Source organism: Durio zibethinus, chromosome 27 (assembly GCF_047325235.1).
Source record: "Durio zibethinus cultivar Kanyao isolate XHJ-2024 chromosome 27, ASM4732523v1, whole genome shotgun sequence".
NCBI classification, from domain to species: domain Eukaryota; kingdom Viridiplantae; phylum Streptophyta; class Magnoliopsida; order Malvales; family Malvaceae; genus Durio; species Durio zibethinus.
In genome coordinates this window covers 4,361,189-4,368,859 of record NC_143188.1, presented here as the reverse complement: position 1 = coordinate 4,368,859, position 7,671 = coordinate 4,361,189, and positions in this window count along the sequence as shown.

The following is a 7,671-nucleotide window of genomic DNA, read 5'->3' as shown; positions in this document are numbered from 1 at the left end:
GTCCATCCAAATCGAAAATTGATTTTTGTATTATCTCAATTTTAAGGATTTGGTTCTTTTATCACAATTTAAAAAAAAATTAATTCTTGATCTCTTATCAAATGTCGGATTAAAGACAATCATTAGTCATTATTTTTAAAATATTATATGGAATTAAATTTTAAAAATATATTTTAAAAATTTTATAATTTTTATTAAAAAATAATTATTAAAATTGAATTTTTTAATCCAAAAATACCAATAAAAAGACAAACGAAAAGAAGTATTTAAGATGGACTAATTAAATGGCAAAAAAAAAAAATCCCATTGTCATTTCACGTGGTTAACATTATGCAAGGTTGCCAATTTAACGTTTAAATTCAAGATAAGCTAAAAGAAGACTTGTATAATAGTAAATGGTTATAGAACCATGGTTTTATTCTTTTATTTTTTGAATTACGATTAAAGTTTAAATTTGAAACTTTCATCTTAAAGTCGATTTTAATATTATTATTAGTTAACCACTCATTTTTCGGTTTATTCTTCCATTTTACGCCAAGTGATAAAGAACAATCAAGAGTAACATGGGGAGGAGGTGCTAGAGGTTTAATTGCTGTAAACCTACAAAAGTTTTGGTATCACCTCAGCTTCATTAATCATATAAAGTTATGCATGCAGGCAATGTTTTTATATTGGTTGATTGATTCTTGGAAATGCAAAGGGAGAAACTTTGGGTCAAAACTGAAGAAGTGGTAGTCATACTTATGGAGCATGGTTGAAGGATTTAAATAAGATTTTGGATGCAATTCTTCCCATCATCAAGCAAAGGATATGCTTAACATTTCTTTTATGGGTTTGATCATGGAAAGATTTATTATTGTTAGGGTTTGCTAATGCATGCGTGCAACTCCTTTCATGATGGGTTATTTAAATTTTTTTAATAAATCTTGAGTTTTGAGTCATTCATTCCTTTTAGTTGTGTATGTGTCACCCATTGATTATTGTATTTAATTGCTAGTTTTGTTAATATTATATAGTGTTAGAACTTAGAATCTATAGTGTTTGCATTCTTAGGATCAATATAATATGCCAAAATTTCTATTGTTTTACTCATTATTATTTGTATATTCTTTTCCATCATTATTATTAGTATTTAATAAATATTGTTGGGGTACATGTGATAGTCTATCGACTATGCCAAAGAGTTCATCAAAAAAACTTTTTTTTTTTTAAAATGTTCATTTTTTGTACACAGATCATAAAAATTTTAGATGTCATAAGTAGAATTAAAAAATTTATATGTCTCCATTTATTAATTAAGTAATTTTTTAATATAGATAAATATATTTCTTTTAGGATATTAAAGTTTTAAATTTTCACCGTCAATATTGTATAAGATATTTTTCATAAATATATTATCTTAGGCATTTCATTTACAAATGAATCCATTTGTATCAATAGGATGTTCATGAATATTTCTAAAGATTGAAAAATAATAAAAAAATTTAAAATTTCTCTTAGACAACCCGAAAATTTTTTTTACATACTTTTTTTATTAGTAAAATTAATAAATCCATCAATAATTTTTCAATGAATAATCCTGAATACTAAAAAAAATTTTGAATCCGTCACTACTTTCACTCCATATGCATGCACACTAATAGGGTAATAGCTTGGGAACATGAGATGCCTCATGATTAGCCACATTAATTTGCATGCTTGGACATAATAATACTTCAAAGACAGATCCTTTTATACTAATTTTTCGCATTACAACCAAATTTTCACCATCATATATGTAACCCTCATTTGTCAGAGAATTAAATTAGAGAAAAACAAAAGCATTTATGGTTTCTTTGATGGTTTCATAAAAAGGGTTTACTATTTGAAGGATGTCCATCAAATTCCCATTGATTTTGATTTTTTTTAGTCGATATTAATTTGATAGTGTAATGAAAAAGAATTTTATCGTGTTGCAATTGCATTTTATGATTACATCCCTCTTGTTACGCTGCCAAATTGAACTAAAAAAATGACAACATGTGGTATTATTCAAATCATTTAAAACTTGGATTGAATCCACTTAAGCTTTCAACTAACCACTTAACTTTAAGCACTAGGTATATATTTATGATGTAATTTGCTTATTGGAAAATGCATTCCCATCTTTAATTAACCACTTTTTGGCATGTTCAATGTACTTCATTTCAATATGCTTCTTGCTATGGGCAAATAGAAATTAAAAAGCATAAGACAAATGGTTTTTCAAATTCCATCTCCTAAGGTATATTTTGAACAAATTTGACCATCTTCTATGTTTTTTCTTGTGGAGTGAAGGGTTATTGAGAGCAATTTCTTTGATATTTAGAATCAATTTGGTTTTATTAAAATTAGCTTATAAAAATTTAAATCATTTCTTTAAGGCATTTGCTTTGGGTTAATATGAAAACAAATTAAAGTGAAAAAGTATTTAAAGATCAAATTAGATTAGATCGAATAAGACTCTTCTAAAATTCTATCCAACACTCATACCAATTTCATAGGGAAAATGTTTTCTTAAATTTTTTAATTAAAAAAATCTCGAATCTGATTTATTAATAAAATTAAGAATATATGTATTATGCATTTATTATTGAGTCAAATAATATATATTTAATAATATATATTCACATGCGTTGCATGTAAAAACATATACTAATTACTACAAAAATTATTTAATCTAATTCTAAGATGTTGATACAATAGCATGAAATAAATGAGTAGATATGGATTCAAATTCTACTTTTTTATATGAAAATAACAATAATGAACCACACCTACTCTTAATTCAATGATGTTTAAAATAAAATTTAGTGCATGCCAGACTCCTTTCAAGCAGTCTGCAGATCAAAGATTTAAGAGAATTAAAGATGGTCGCAATAACAGATTAGGAACAAGCCTAAGGATAGATTTGGTAATGTAAAATTAGATACGGTAACACTGTATGAGAATAAAATACGAAAATAATATAACTTAAAATTTTATTAATTATTATATATAAATTTAATAAAATCAAATATATTTTATATTTTTATATTAACATAAATTAATACAAAAATTTTATATAAAATGTAATATAAATATATAAATTTTAATATTTTATTCAAATATAAAAATTATCGTGTTTATTTAAAAGTTACATTATTTCACATCAGTTCTAAAATTCAAAATTTTAATTTTTGTTGTTTTTTTATTTGAAATTTTTTGATGTTCGATAATTATTTTAAGTTCTGATTAATTTGAAATCGAATCGAATCTCATAAAAAAAATTTTTTAAAAGTATTTTTTTCATTTATAAGACTTAAAACTAAAATCTTACTTTAAAAAAATCAAATTCTTTAATACTCGAACTAACAGTTATTGGTTTTAGTTTTTTTTTTTTTAATTTTTGTTGTTTATATTTATAATTTTATGGTAAAATAATAAAAGCAGCAAAGGGTAAAAGTATTTGGGGTTTGGGGAGGGTGTCAATTTTAGAGTTTGCATCGGGTCAAATTCGGGATGGGTTTTATTCTTCCGAACTCGATCCAACTTTATTTGTTATTAAATTTGAACTCGATCTTACTTAAATTTTTTTTTATTTTTTTATATCTGAACTCGATCCTGATCCGATACTATATAAATCATATTCGATTTGATTTGAAATTAATAAAATATTATTTTTTAAATATAAATATTTAAAAATATTATTATATAAATATATATAAATAAATAATTAAAAAATAATTTTTTATATAATATCAAATTAAATTAAATCTATCTAAAATTTAAATTTAATTTAATTTTAATTATTTTAATATTATTCGATCCAATCTAAAATTCGAATTTAAAAAAAAAATCGACTCCAAGTTGAGTCGAATCAAATCCATGGTAACGATTAATTTACCGACCCTACTCAGTTTTCTTTAACAGTGTAAATGCACGGAGCTGCCACTAAAACCCTGTCCTCTCATTAGGTGGAAAAGTCCAATGACATTGCCAAAACTTTGTCTTTATTTGCAAATCTTTATCAGACTCCTCTGCTCTTGACATGTGTGAATGGATCAATCCTCATCCACCCAAATTTGCTAGTCGCTGAGAAGAGGATGGTTTCTTGATGCATATCACCAAGAAAAAAAAATGATTTGCACTTTCAGCTCAAGGGAAAAAATAATTACTTTTTAAATATATGTTTTAAAAAATTATAACTATTAAAATTTAAAATTTAAACTTATTAATATCACTTTTAAAAAATAATTACGTAAATTAATCAAATTAAATTCCACTTTTTTATATAAACAATTAATATCTTGGGTATCCTTTAACTTATGTAATCATGTCTAATGATAGAAATGATCTAAATAGAAAATTTGTAAACTATATATTATAATTTAAAGATATGATACATTCTATAATTAATTTTAATGATTAATACTTTTTAAGTGTTGGATTACAAAATGAAAGAAAACATTTCTCAATCGAGAAATTATTTTATTTATTATTAACAAAATTTTAAATTTTATAAATAACGTTAAAAAATTAATGTACAAACGAATAAAATTTATGGTAAGTGGTGGCGTTTCAGCAGAGTAGGGGATGAGGGCAGGCCCATGCTAGCAGTCCCTCGAATAGCTATTTGAGTTGGGCCACAGCAAGAGGACCCAGTTTAAAGTGGAGTTAAAATTAGCTTTAAAAGCTTTTCATTTTTACCTTTACATCCCTTAAAGGGTTGTAATTATTATCCAAAGCCTGTTAAAAGGCAGCTCACTAGGACCCATTTTGTCTGCATCCACCCAAATAATTGCCAAAATTTTAATGACCCCTTTTTATTTTAAAAAAAATAAAAATATTAAGATTCAAACAGTCAAACTAAAAATTTTAATCAAATTAAATTTAATATTTAATTCAATTGATTCATTAAATTATCATTAAAAAATGATATTTATAAGTTTGAAATTCAAAATTTATTATCTACAACTCTTTTTATTATTTTCGTATTGCAACTTTTTTTGTAAAAAAAGAAAAAATTTAATCAAATTTCATTTCTTTCATAACCAATTTTGATTTGATTTTGTATATTTATAAGGGTTACTTGAATTCTCTTAGTATACAATAATATTGTTAAAATTAAAATATAAAACTTTTAAATTAAAAATTTTAAGCTTATAAAATTTGGAGATGTGATTTTTTATTCCTTCCATTGATTGAATTGAATTTCCATTAATCAAGAAGATCAACACTTTTATCTTCCCCAAGCTCAATAAAAAAAAATTTGTTACTACAACTTTTTATAGAGTTGCACTAGTAAAATTTTGAGATTTGCAAATATCAATTAAGAAGGGGCTTTGAATTGTAAAGTTTTTTATTTTGGATAATTGAATTGTTAATGATGTACCTCTACTCATTTAGAATATGGTATTGAAAAGTTCATAATAATCATAAATTCTTTTGGTTTGCAAATTAAATATATCTAAAAGCTTAGTTTGTAAAAGAGCTTGCAATCACATACTAAAAGTTGCAAGTACTTTTTTTCAAAGATTAATTGAAAAGAAAAGTTTTGAATTGTAGAACTTTTATCTCTTGCTTTGTCATAAAGACATAAAGCCATAAATATACCCATTGGAGATACTTGATTTTGACTCTAGGCAATTATCCCTTCATTATTAATAAAGTTGTTGTACTAAGATAATTCATAAAATCATCTTTAAAAAATAATATTTAATAAATTTAAATCTTAATATTTATAATAATTTTGTCTTTTGTCTTTAACATGCAATAATTTGTAATAAGTAACCAAGAAGTGTTAATACATGCGAGCAATGAAATAACCATAGATCGGATGGCAAGGTTCTTGGATTAATTCCTTTATATCTACCATCTTGTTGTGATCAAAAGAAAGAAAATTTTGATCCCCACAAAACTCTAAGCCATGGGTGCCATGGAGAGTCTGAAACTTTTATTTTGTCTGAGATACATGCATTAGAAGAACCAACAATGATGTTTTGTCTTCTTTACCATAATTGGGAGCTAATGGCATCTTATCAATCCAACACAGCCTTTCTCAAACCTTGAGCAAATACATAAAAGGACAAAAGCCACCACTAACCTTCATCATTCATTTCAAAAGCAACTAGTAAGAAAGCTCAAAAAACGCAAGGTACTTTACCATTCCCCCCACCCTTAATCACCTATATACTCTTCTGTGAAAGCCCACAATGGCATTATTCGACAAGAGATAAGCTTATTATTACTAGAAAAAGAAAGTGGTATTAGACTTGAATTTCATTGGTGATCTTTTATTAATACCAACTAATCTTGAATGCATAATTTTGATAAAATATGACATTTTGTTTTGCATCTAAAATAATAGAAATTATTACACAGAGTAAAATTTAAAATTAAAATTTTTTATAAAATTTTTAATCTTCTCTTAAAATTATTTTATTTTATTATTTATTTGATTAAAAAAATATTACTTACATAATTTTTTTAAAACTCATAATCTTTAAATATTAATTCTAATAATATATCAATAGATTTAAAAAATAATCAATAAAATTTGAATTTACTACTTTAAGTTTCGGATCCTAATTAATAAATTTGAATCTTTCATTCGAAAATAATAATAACAATAATTGAGGAAAATAACACATTTTTTGTGTCATATTTGGTTGGACAAAGCATCATAAAAACATGGCATAATGAGTAGGGCCCATCCACATATGCAGTCCTTTCAAAACCCACCTCAAGTGACGTCCGTACAGTGAAATGGCGTAGTTGGCAGTTGCCTGGTTATTTCGTACCCTTTGCAAGCTCTTTCTGTCTTTCACCAAAACAAATTTTCATGCTTCATTGAAGACGGTATTTCAATAATATACTCAAAGATTTATTCATATTTTTTTTTATCATTTTTGTATTTTGTTTTATCTGTAATAAATTTGATAATTTTTAATGTGATATAAAAATAATATAATATAATTTAAAATTTTAATTAATAAAAATTATATATAAATTTGATAGAAATAAAAAATATATTTTATTTTTTACATATAAAAATAAATTATGACAAATTTCAATCATGGATGAAGGGACAAAAATTAAAATAGAAAAAGAAATTATTACCCATTTTAGTCAATTGTTTCGCTTATAGGAAAAAAAAAGTAAAAGTTATGAAAGGGTTTCACTTTCACATTGATAAATTTATTGGAGATGAGAAAAGGTTATTGTGTTGGGACCAATAGACAACAAAAAAGTGAGAGTTTTTGATGTGTTAAAGGCCAAATATCATCCTTTTGCTTTCTTTTCTTTGACTGCTGCTTTGGCTATGCCTATGCTTGCCTGACATTGCATTGTCTCCCCTCGTTGCAAATCTTTTCATCCTTTTATTTATTTATTTATTTATTTTTATTCCATGCTATGAATCTTTTGGTACGGTTAATACTACTTTATTTACGTTAACTCGCAATCCATTTGAAAGTTCTCTGATCAAATGTATTTTATGATTGAATTAACCCTTAGAATTTATTAAAATGGGTGATAAAATTAATTATGATAAAATTAAAATTAATGGTACTATATGTGTATCATAAGTATTGAAGGTAATGGTTAGTGTGTTACCAGTGGCTTCAACAATGGCTGCACTTTTGGCAGTCAATTAAGGTGGAATCACCAAAT